This window comes from Musca vetustissima, unplaced genomic scaffold (genome assembly GCF_032173495.1).
Source record: "Musca vetustissima isolate MV318-11 ecotype Yass unplaced genomic scaffold, APGP_CSIRO_Mvet_v1 utg63573, whole genome shotgun sequence".
In the NCBI taxonomy this organism is placed as follows: Eukaryota; Metazoa; Arthropoda; class Insecta; order Diptera; family Muscidae; genus Musca; species Musca vetustissima.
The window spans coordinates 133,936-143,669 of record NW_026876189.1 but is presented as its reverse complement, the minus strand read 5'-3'; positions in this window follow the sequence as shown (position 1 = coordinate 143,669).

Genomic DNA, 9,734 nt, shown 5'->3' with positions numbered 1-9,734 from the left:
CAAAATTTCCTAGCCATAAGCTCTACATTTCAGCCATCTAGTATGATAATACTAATTTAAGTAACTCTCCCACATCCGAGAACATACAGCGGTATAATTGATTTCAATTTTAAAGTCAACCACTCCTCTTGGATAGACTTTCAACCTCTCGGGTCTATGTCCTTCAGGAGTAAGTATAAACGCCATAGAATAAAAAAATAGGTTAATTTTTTACAAAAATCTGGTTCCATTTGCTTATTGTTTGACCAGATTTCCTTCCTCGAGTACAATTTCGTGATACTGCAGTGTGACCAGAAAAACAGGGGAAAATAAAGTTTTTGATTCATTTCATCCCCTAAATATTACCCATGACAATTAGTCTATTACTGTGGCCTATATCGTGTTTACAAATTGTTATGCATAGACGGACGTACAGACATGTCTAGATCGACTCAGCTAGTCGAGATACGACGATCGGTATACTAAACAACATAGTTGTGTAGGCTATAAATATTATCATCTCTCTATCTCCATTGATGTCTATCGGACCATAAATCGATGCTACTTACGGTAGACACCAGGACGAAAAAGGCCTCACAAGTTTAGATCATATTTCAATGGAATTTTGGATTTTTTCATGGATTTCAAGGATTCAATCAGCAAAGACATGCAGGATGGGTTTCTTATGTTAGCTGCACATTATATGCCTCAAGGCCCATGTCTTTATGCTCATTTCGGTATAATGACATTTGTGGAACGTTTGGGAAAATCTCAGGTTTCTTCAACACTGTACGCTAAATAGACAGAGTTCTTGAGCGACATACATGGGAGTTATTCTTCACGTCAGTAATTTGTTCCAACAGATCGTATTTTTCCCAAATTTCTGCATTGTGACAAGTTGTTTAAAATATAAGCTTTTGTTGAAAGACCCGATATATAGGTCTACCTTATATTGACATCTACCGAATTGTGTGAATGGACCTCTTTTACTTCAATTTTTGATATTTTGATGCTCAGAGGTTTTCAGCATTAGATTCGCCTAGGTAAACAATAGATTTATTTTTTTTCCAAAAAAAAAAAAAAAAAAAAATCATTTCGAACCCACTGCCACTTACACACCACCACCAATAATTATTTAGGCTTACAATACTCTATCGTTTGTACTCTGAATATAAATCAACTAAAATCGCGTACTTTTAAAGAATGCAAACCGTTTTTTGTTTGTTTCATTCCTTGACTTTTAAAGGTTTTGTTCTATGTTGTATCGTTTTTTTTTTATCGTATTCAACTTTTGTTTTCTACTAAGTTGTTGCTTTGTTTTTGTACTTTGTTTCTTATAGTAGAAAAATAAATTCATGAGAAATGCTCACCGCCGAAGTATGCCAAAGAATCAGAAGCAGAGGTGGATAGCATATATAAAAACAAAGAACAACAACACCAACAATAATGAGTACAACAACAAAAACAAAACAACTAAAAATAAGTAAATAAATATTTAAATCAGTACAAATATGGAGTTTACACCAAAGCGAACACAAGAACATTGAGTAAGTCCACATTTTGCACTTGGACATTGGGGAATAAGGAAATAATTGTAGGACATGGAGAAAAAATGTAAGCTGTGAAGAAAATTATACTCAGGAAGTAAGGATAATATTTTAATATAGAATATAAAAATTCTCAAATTTCCAAAAAATGTTGAAGAAATTTTTCCTAATTTTTTTGTTCACTCATTGAAAAAATCCTTCCTGGTTAGATGTGAATATCTCTCCCCGAATTTCTTCCGGTGCACTCCAAAATCCATCTATGATTTGTAAGCGATTCCAGTTTGTCTCTTGTTGCAAATATCTCTCTATAAATGGATCGATGGCTGGATGGCTTCTTTGATTCCAACTGGGACCAGCAGCAGCACGACCATGCCACCATACGTTAATTCGTTTAATAAGCTTCTGGTGGATTGGTGTCCATGATGATGGTGACGATGACTATGACGTTGATGATGACGATGGTCGATGGTCAAGAAGAATTGTTTTGCCATTACTAGCGTTCGTTCGGCTTGTTGGAAATTCTTGCAAACATTTATGGCTTGTTTTCATTTTGTTAACCATGTTTATCAACAGGCGAACGAGCAAGCAAGCAATGAAAACAAAACAAAAATGAAATGTCAAATAAATGAGAATAAAAACAAAACCTAACAACAAAGTTGTTGTTAATAATATTTTGTACAACAGCATTGCTACTCATTTTACACCGAAAAGAATCTGCAGCAGCAAACCGCTGCTGGAATGCACATTCTGAACAGAGCAAGAGTAGGGATGGCGATTTGGGACTTCGGTAGGATAAGGGCATTTCATAAACTTAAAATCGATTGCGACATTTTTTATTCTCTTCAGAAGATTTCTTATTCACTAAAAATGAAATACAGACATTTAGATTAGAAATTTCAGAATGCCACCTAGGTTGTAAAATGAGGACAATGAAAGTACCAAAAATGTGCCTTTAAATGGAAACTATGTCAAAACATGTTTCTATAAGGATAATTTCCTTCGAAGAAGTTTCTTACCCACCGAGAACCCGGAATGCTAAATTATTGCCAATTCGGTGGTGAAATGAGACTAGAACCATGAAAGTGCCCAAAATGGAGCAGAACCTATATATGGGGACTACTACAAAGGAGTTTCTTACCTATTATAACACAGAACGCCAAACAGCAGTCACTTTGATTGGAAAATTAGCATAGGACCATTAAAATAATCAAGCGGAAACCTCATTGGGAGTCACGTCAAAACATGGACATATACTGACAATATCCTTCGAAAAAGTTCATTACACATCACGAACCCGAAATGCCATAATTCAACCAATTTAATTAAAAAACTCCGAGAAAGTTGTTAGTTTTCTACCGGGCGAGTCCCTAGGGAGTGAATAGGGGGAAGGCAGTCAAAGGTAAAAATATCCAATAGTTATAATAAATTATAATATTTTTATCGCCCACCTTTAGGTCCATGTCACAGTGTACCAAAACTGCCTAGGGCGTTTCCCCTAAAACAAGAAGAGCAACATGGAAGGTACTAAAAAGAGTAAAGTTACGGTGTAGAGCATAAATACATCAGTACAGGCAGTTGTGGTTGATCAGTCGACGAGTTATATTCCGTTATGTTATATTCGTAAACAAACATTTTCTACAGATGTGGGTGTCGTTTGGCATCTGTAGTCTAGGGTATATCTACAAACACGCAGCCAAGGGGTAGAAATGGATCTGAGTTTCAAAAAGCACCAGGGAGGAGCAATTTCGAACCAAACCTTTAAGACAGCATGGGACTCACACTCATATTCCGAGTGTGAACTCTCTCGTGTTCCAATGTAACGTCTTAGAATGTCGAAGGAGTGAGGAGATGGTAGATGGCAGAAGATACAGCTATCTGGGACACAAAGGCGGAAACTAGTCGGGATGACGCGGAGAAACATGTGCGAACAGCTCAGAAGGATACGCCTGAACTTCTCACCATTTCTCGGAATCGAAGAAGATTAGGTCTCCGGAATAGCAAACGAATGCCAAATCCTGAAGCAACCTAAACTTAAAGGATACTATCTTGAAAATCCATCGTTTGGAAGCGGCGAAGCGGGCTTTAATATTTAGAAGATGTGCAGCGCTCGAAATTTTTCGTAAAGACCAGGAACCCAAAAGGACTAACCGGACTTTACCAAGAAGGAAGAGTGTAGCAAAAATTGATAAGGGAACGACCATCTAATGCGAAGGTTGTTAGGGGGCTACAGAGACGAGCTAAATAATAGACTAAACAAAAAAATCCATAGGTGGTGATGGATGTGATAGACCCCATCGATCGGGACAGCTACGCATTCAAAGGAATTATTTTATGATAGAATTTGAGTCCTAAGCGAGTCCTGAGAAAACTAGTGGTAATCATTGTCTCCATTATAGAGAAACCCAAACTGAAACTGGTGAGGAAAGAGGTCTCCTTGAGATGTTGGGACAGCAAGTTCACGACAGAATGCCTTGCTGAAATTATTGGTCTGCATAACAAGACATAGGACTTCCATTGAGAGGAGGGAGGGAACCGAGGAGAATATGGCCGACTCCGAAGAAGATCGTTTATTGGAGAGCAATTGATTGAGGCTATCCTGATGAACCTCCATCGGAGAGTGACGGTAACAATGGCTTTGATGAAAAATGAAGCAGGAGGATTTCTGTAGACAGATATAGACTGAAGAACTTCATAAGATTTTTCCCGGATAAAATACATTATATAATTCTTCTTAACAGGAGGCTTTTGTAGTCGAAAACCTTTTCATGAATTCTACTAAAAACAAAAGACCGCCAGAAAAACTTCAGAAGAGCAAAAGAAATACCGAAGGTTTTCTATAGAAATACTACACTTAGGATGTCTTCTTAAGATATATAACCTTCAAGAGGTTATCTACAGAATACCCGCGGGAGGTACATCGGAAGGTCTTCTCAAGACAGAAGACATTCGGAAGACCTTTTAAAGACAGAGGACCTACGCTGTAGACCTTCAGAAGACCTACTACAGATACAGTGCCTTTAGCAGTCTTCTAAAGGCAGAAGTTATTCATAAGGTCTCCCATAGTCAGATAATATTTTGTAGACAGATGATCTTATGAAGACATAAAAACTTCAGAAGGCATTCTATAAGCAGAAAAGATTCTGAAGATCTTATAAAGAAAATGAGACAATTTGGATATTTTCTAAAGACAGGGGACCTTCAGAATGTCATATCAAAATTGAGGATGAAAATACCTTATAGTCTTTGGAAAACATTAACTCCCTTCAGGCCTTCTATAGACAAAATATCTCTTTCAGGCATTTTATTGAAAGTCAGAACTACATCTTTTTAAATAAAGATGTCTTAAAGCTTCAAGAGGTCATCCATAGATCGAAGATCGTCTCCAGACAGACTGAAAATCTTAAGAAGGAATTCTACAGACAGAAGACATTATGGAGGACTTCTAAAGAAAGGAGACAATCTCGAGGTTTACCCAAGACAGAGGACCATAAGAAAGTCATGTGAGGACCAGACGGCTTTCCAATGGTCTTCTGTATACTGAAGATCTTTTTCAGGTATTTTATAAAAAGCCACAAGTACTTATTTCTCTAGAATATCTTTTGAAGGTCTACTTTCTAAAGAAGACCACCAGAGAATATCCGTTCTGTACAAAGCCTTCAGATGGCCAGCTGTCTATAGTGGACATTGAGAAGGTCTTCTCACTATGGAAGACCTAAAAGAAGACCCTCCGAAGATATTCCATAGTCTGACAATGGAGGACCCGCAGAAAGTCTTATGTGTATATAAGAACATTAGAATGTGTTCCATCTTCGGATGATCTGAAGTAGGCGTTCGATGTTCTTCTATAGACAGTAGGAAGACTGTCTATAGAAGTCCTCCTGATTCTAGTTGGTCTATAGAAGACCTTCAATAGCTCTTTCGACTATGAAAGGCCTTCAGCAGTTCTTACGCCTACAAAAACCATTTAGAAATTATTCCGACTACAGTAAACATGAAGGAAAACTTTTCTTCTAAAAAAATAGGAGGCCACGAAAAGTATTTCCAAAATGCTATATCTTTTGGACATAATACCACCTACAGATCGTCTATAAAATGAAGGCTTCCTACAGTTCTTCTATGCTAAAAGTACCTACTATATATCTTTTATAGGAAGATTTCTTATAACAAGTCCTTCTACAGGCCTTCTATAGACGGAAGATCTATTTTAAGTTCCTATAGACTCAAGAAATTTACATATATTTCAGAAAGCTTCCATAACAATTGAAGACCTCCACAATAGCTGGTTCCAGGTTTTTGGTTGGCCAGTACCTTATGTAGATCTTCAATAGAATGGAGTCCATCTACAGATCACCTGTATAAATAAGACTTTCTTCAGGTTTTTAGTAGTGATTTCTAACTGATCCCCTTCCCAAATTTACCCATCAACGCTTGACACCTCTACCCGCACTGACCACTGACATCTTCTCCAGTATTGCCTTTAAAAACTGAAATTCCTTTGTGTCCCAGCTAAGAAGAATCATATATGTAGTGCTGGAGGCGGTGGGGGCAACAGAACAACTATTTACAGATTTCTTACGTATTCTGGTGAACAACATTTTTTACAAACAAACATACATAACTACAAACAGATATAACTTATTTTAGCTACTACTGTTACACGGCTACGACTCATTAAAGTTCAATTCTCAAGCTTGATTGAGTTTTGTCAACGACAAAGAACGATGAAAAAAGACGAAAATCACAAACAGACAAACAAGCTGAGAACTCAGAAAACCATTGGTCACTGATATAACAAGAAAAGCAGTGGTCCGTCCACATCGAATTCAACAGTCACTCATATCGAATTCAACTGACTAGTAGTAGACCAATAAAGTGGGTCGGATTTTACTTTTGGGATGATGACAATGACTGACTGGGTGGATGGATGACTGGATGAATAGCTGGTGGTGATGACAATGTTCTTGTTTCGTTTTTTTCTTTCTTTTGTCCACACACATCTCTATTGTAGCTGTTGTTCTTGTTACATAGACCTTTTTTGTAGTTGTCCATATCCATAATGAAAAGAAATGAAAAAACGTATCTTTGAAAATGAGCAGCTTAACGGTCACGATGTTTGGACAAATATGTGTCAATATTTCTCAGAACTGGTGTAGAATTATCATCATTGGGTTCTTTCTTTGCTTCTTTTTTAATTTGCTATTATAATCGCCCCCAGTGTGTTGCTTCGTTTAGTGTCATGGAAGTATTTATTCTTCTAATATGTCCAATTTACTAATTATCGAAGTGTGGAATAGGTAACACAACATGAAATTGGGTGAAACTAAATTAAGTTGGAAAATTGGTTAAAAGGTTTTATGAAGCGTGGAAATGGGTGACGGTTTAAGAAAAAAAAGATGTCAAAAAGGCAATAAGTTCGGTTGGACAGAAACTGTTAAACATAGCTTTTAGAATAAAACCAAACAGCGAAGTCTTCTTTTGGTAGAAGGAAAGCCGAGGGTTTTAATAAACTGGGAACCTATAGAAGGTCTGCTATAAACTGGTGGCCTAAATAAATGTATAGTTTTAATCAATATAAGGTCCTCCATTAATAGAAGGCCTCTAGAACATCTCCTCTATAGGCAAAAGACATTTTGGAGGTTTTCTAATGAAAGGAGGCAATATGGAAATTTCCAAAATACAGAGGACATTCTGAAAGTAATTTGAAAACAGAGGATCAGGATGGTCTTCTGTTGACAGGTATTTTATAGCGAGAATATCTCTTAGGTATTTTATAGAATGCCCTAAATATTTATTTCGACTATAGAATAGTTCATACAAGGACAGTAGATCTTCAAGAAGTCGTTATTCTGTAGATAGATGCATTTTTGAAATACTCCTATTTACAGAAGACATTCCGAAGGTCTTCTACAGACAGAACACATTCTGGAAGTCTTCTAAACAAATGAGACAATCTGGAATCTTTCTAAAGGCAGGGGACCTTCAGAAAGTCATATGAAAACAGGAAAACTAAATAAATATATAGTTTTAACAATTAACGTATTGAAAGACTTAAGGTGGCTTATAACTAAAATATAAGATAAGATCCACCGAAGAAAACCTAATGTATTTTGTTTCTATTTATATATGATTCATTTAACCAATGTAAGTAGTCCAGATAGGATACAATCATTGAACAGAATCAAAGCCGGATGTTATCTATCTTCAGAAAGTCTATATAATAGTGCAGAATGTCTTATAATTTCATTATGTATTATGTCCATACCTTTTTAGTACCCTTTTTATACCCTTCACCACTCTGTGGTACTGGGTATTATGTCTTTGTGCATATGGTTGTAAAACGCAAAAGGAATCGAGATAGACCCATGGTTCCTTTTGAGAATATGCACAGAATCATTTTCTGAGTCGATTTATGCATGTCCGTCCGTCCATGTATTTTTGTGAGCAGAGTACAAGTCGCATTTATGATCCGATTTGGATTAAATTTGGCACAGGTCACTTATTTAGTCCAAGGACGAACCCTATTGATATTAAAGAAAATCGGTTCAGATTTAGAATCAAAGCCGGAGCCCATATATAGTTTCGTCCGATTTTATGTAAATTGTAAACTTCCAATATGTTTCAACTTGGAACAACATTTTGTACTGCGTACTGAATTAGGTCCTAATTGATGTATGCGAAGTTTTGTGGAAATCGGTTCAGATGTAGATATAGCTCCCACATATAGTTTCGTCTGATTTTAGGTAAATTGCGCACCAAACTCGCGAAATTTGACCGATTGAGAAAAAGTTTTGCATAGCGTACTATATTAGGTGTAGTTTGATGTGTGCGAAGTTTTGTGGAAATCGGTTCAAATTTATATATAGCTCCCATATATAGTTTCGTCCGATTCTAGGTAAATTATGCACCAAAGTCGCAATGTTTGTGCGATTAAGTCAAGATTTTGCACAGCCTACTGAATTATGTGTTGATTGATATCGGTGAAGTTTCATTGAAATCAGTTCAGATTTAGATATAGCTCCCATATATAATTTCGTCCGATTTTTGGTAAATGGTACACCGATGAGCCTACGTATGTTCCATGTACACGATATAAAATTGTGGACAGCGCTCTGTTCTGCAGCATACCAAACGGTATATGCCACGGTTGCTCAATTAGGCCCAGATTTACATATAGCTCCACATACATTGTTTTGCTCGATTTCATACAAATGGTACACAAAAGAATCCGGTTGACATACAATTTTCATAGATTTCAGAATGGTATGTGCATGTGTTTTTTAATTGGTTCAAATATCTATGTAGATCACACATTTAGTTTCGCTCCATTCAATTTCTATGGTCCTCTAAAGATTACATGTCTGTTCTATCTACAGGATATTGTATATATTAACATCTCTTGTATCATATAGTCGGCCCCGTCCGACTTTTGAACTTTCCTTACTGGTTTGGCTTTATAAGACTACAGAAGGTTTTCTCTCTATAAGGAGTCGTCTATCTATAGAAAATCTTCTCTTTTTTTAAAGACAGAACACATTCTGGAGGTCTTCGAAAGAATTGAAACAATCTTTTTTACAGACAGATGACCTTAAGAAAGTCATAGTGATAGTCTTCTGTAGACAGTAAACCCTATTCAGGTCTTCTATAGACAAAAGATATCTTTCAGGTATTTTATAGAAAGTCTGAAGTACATCTTTCTATATAAGCTCCTCAGAAAGACTTCAGTCTATAGCAGACCACAAGAAGGTCTTCTTTAAATAGAAGGACTTTAGATGGTCTTCTATCTATTGAAGCCCTGCTGAAGGATTTCTGGGCATGGAATGTCCTCAGAATGCTTTATAACTTCTTCTGACTATGGATGACCTGAAAAGACTACAGTAGATATTAGAAAATAAATATCTTTTTGGGTATATGAGACCTACAGAAGGTCCTTTGGGTATAAGGGGTCATCTATCTATATAAGGTTTTCTTTTTGGGTATCAGTTAAATGTTTTCTGTCGATTGAGGATCCTTCCTATAAGGACCTTCAAAATATCTTCATAGCTTTAATATAATGTGATCACATTCTGGAGAACTTCTAAAAAATGAGACAATCTGGAGTTTTCCCAAAGACAGAAGATTTTAAAAAAGTTATATGACAACTGAGAACCAGATCTCATTTAGTATATTATAGAAGGTCAGAAGTATGGCTTTCTGTAGAAGATCCTCAGA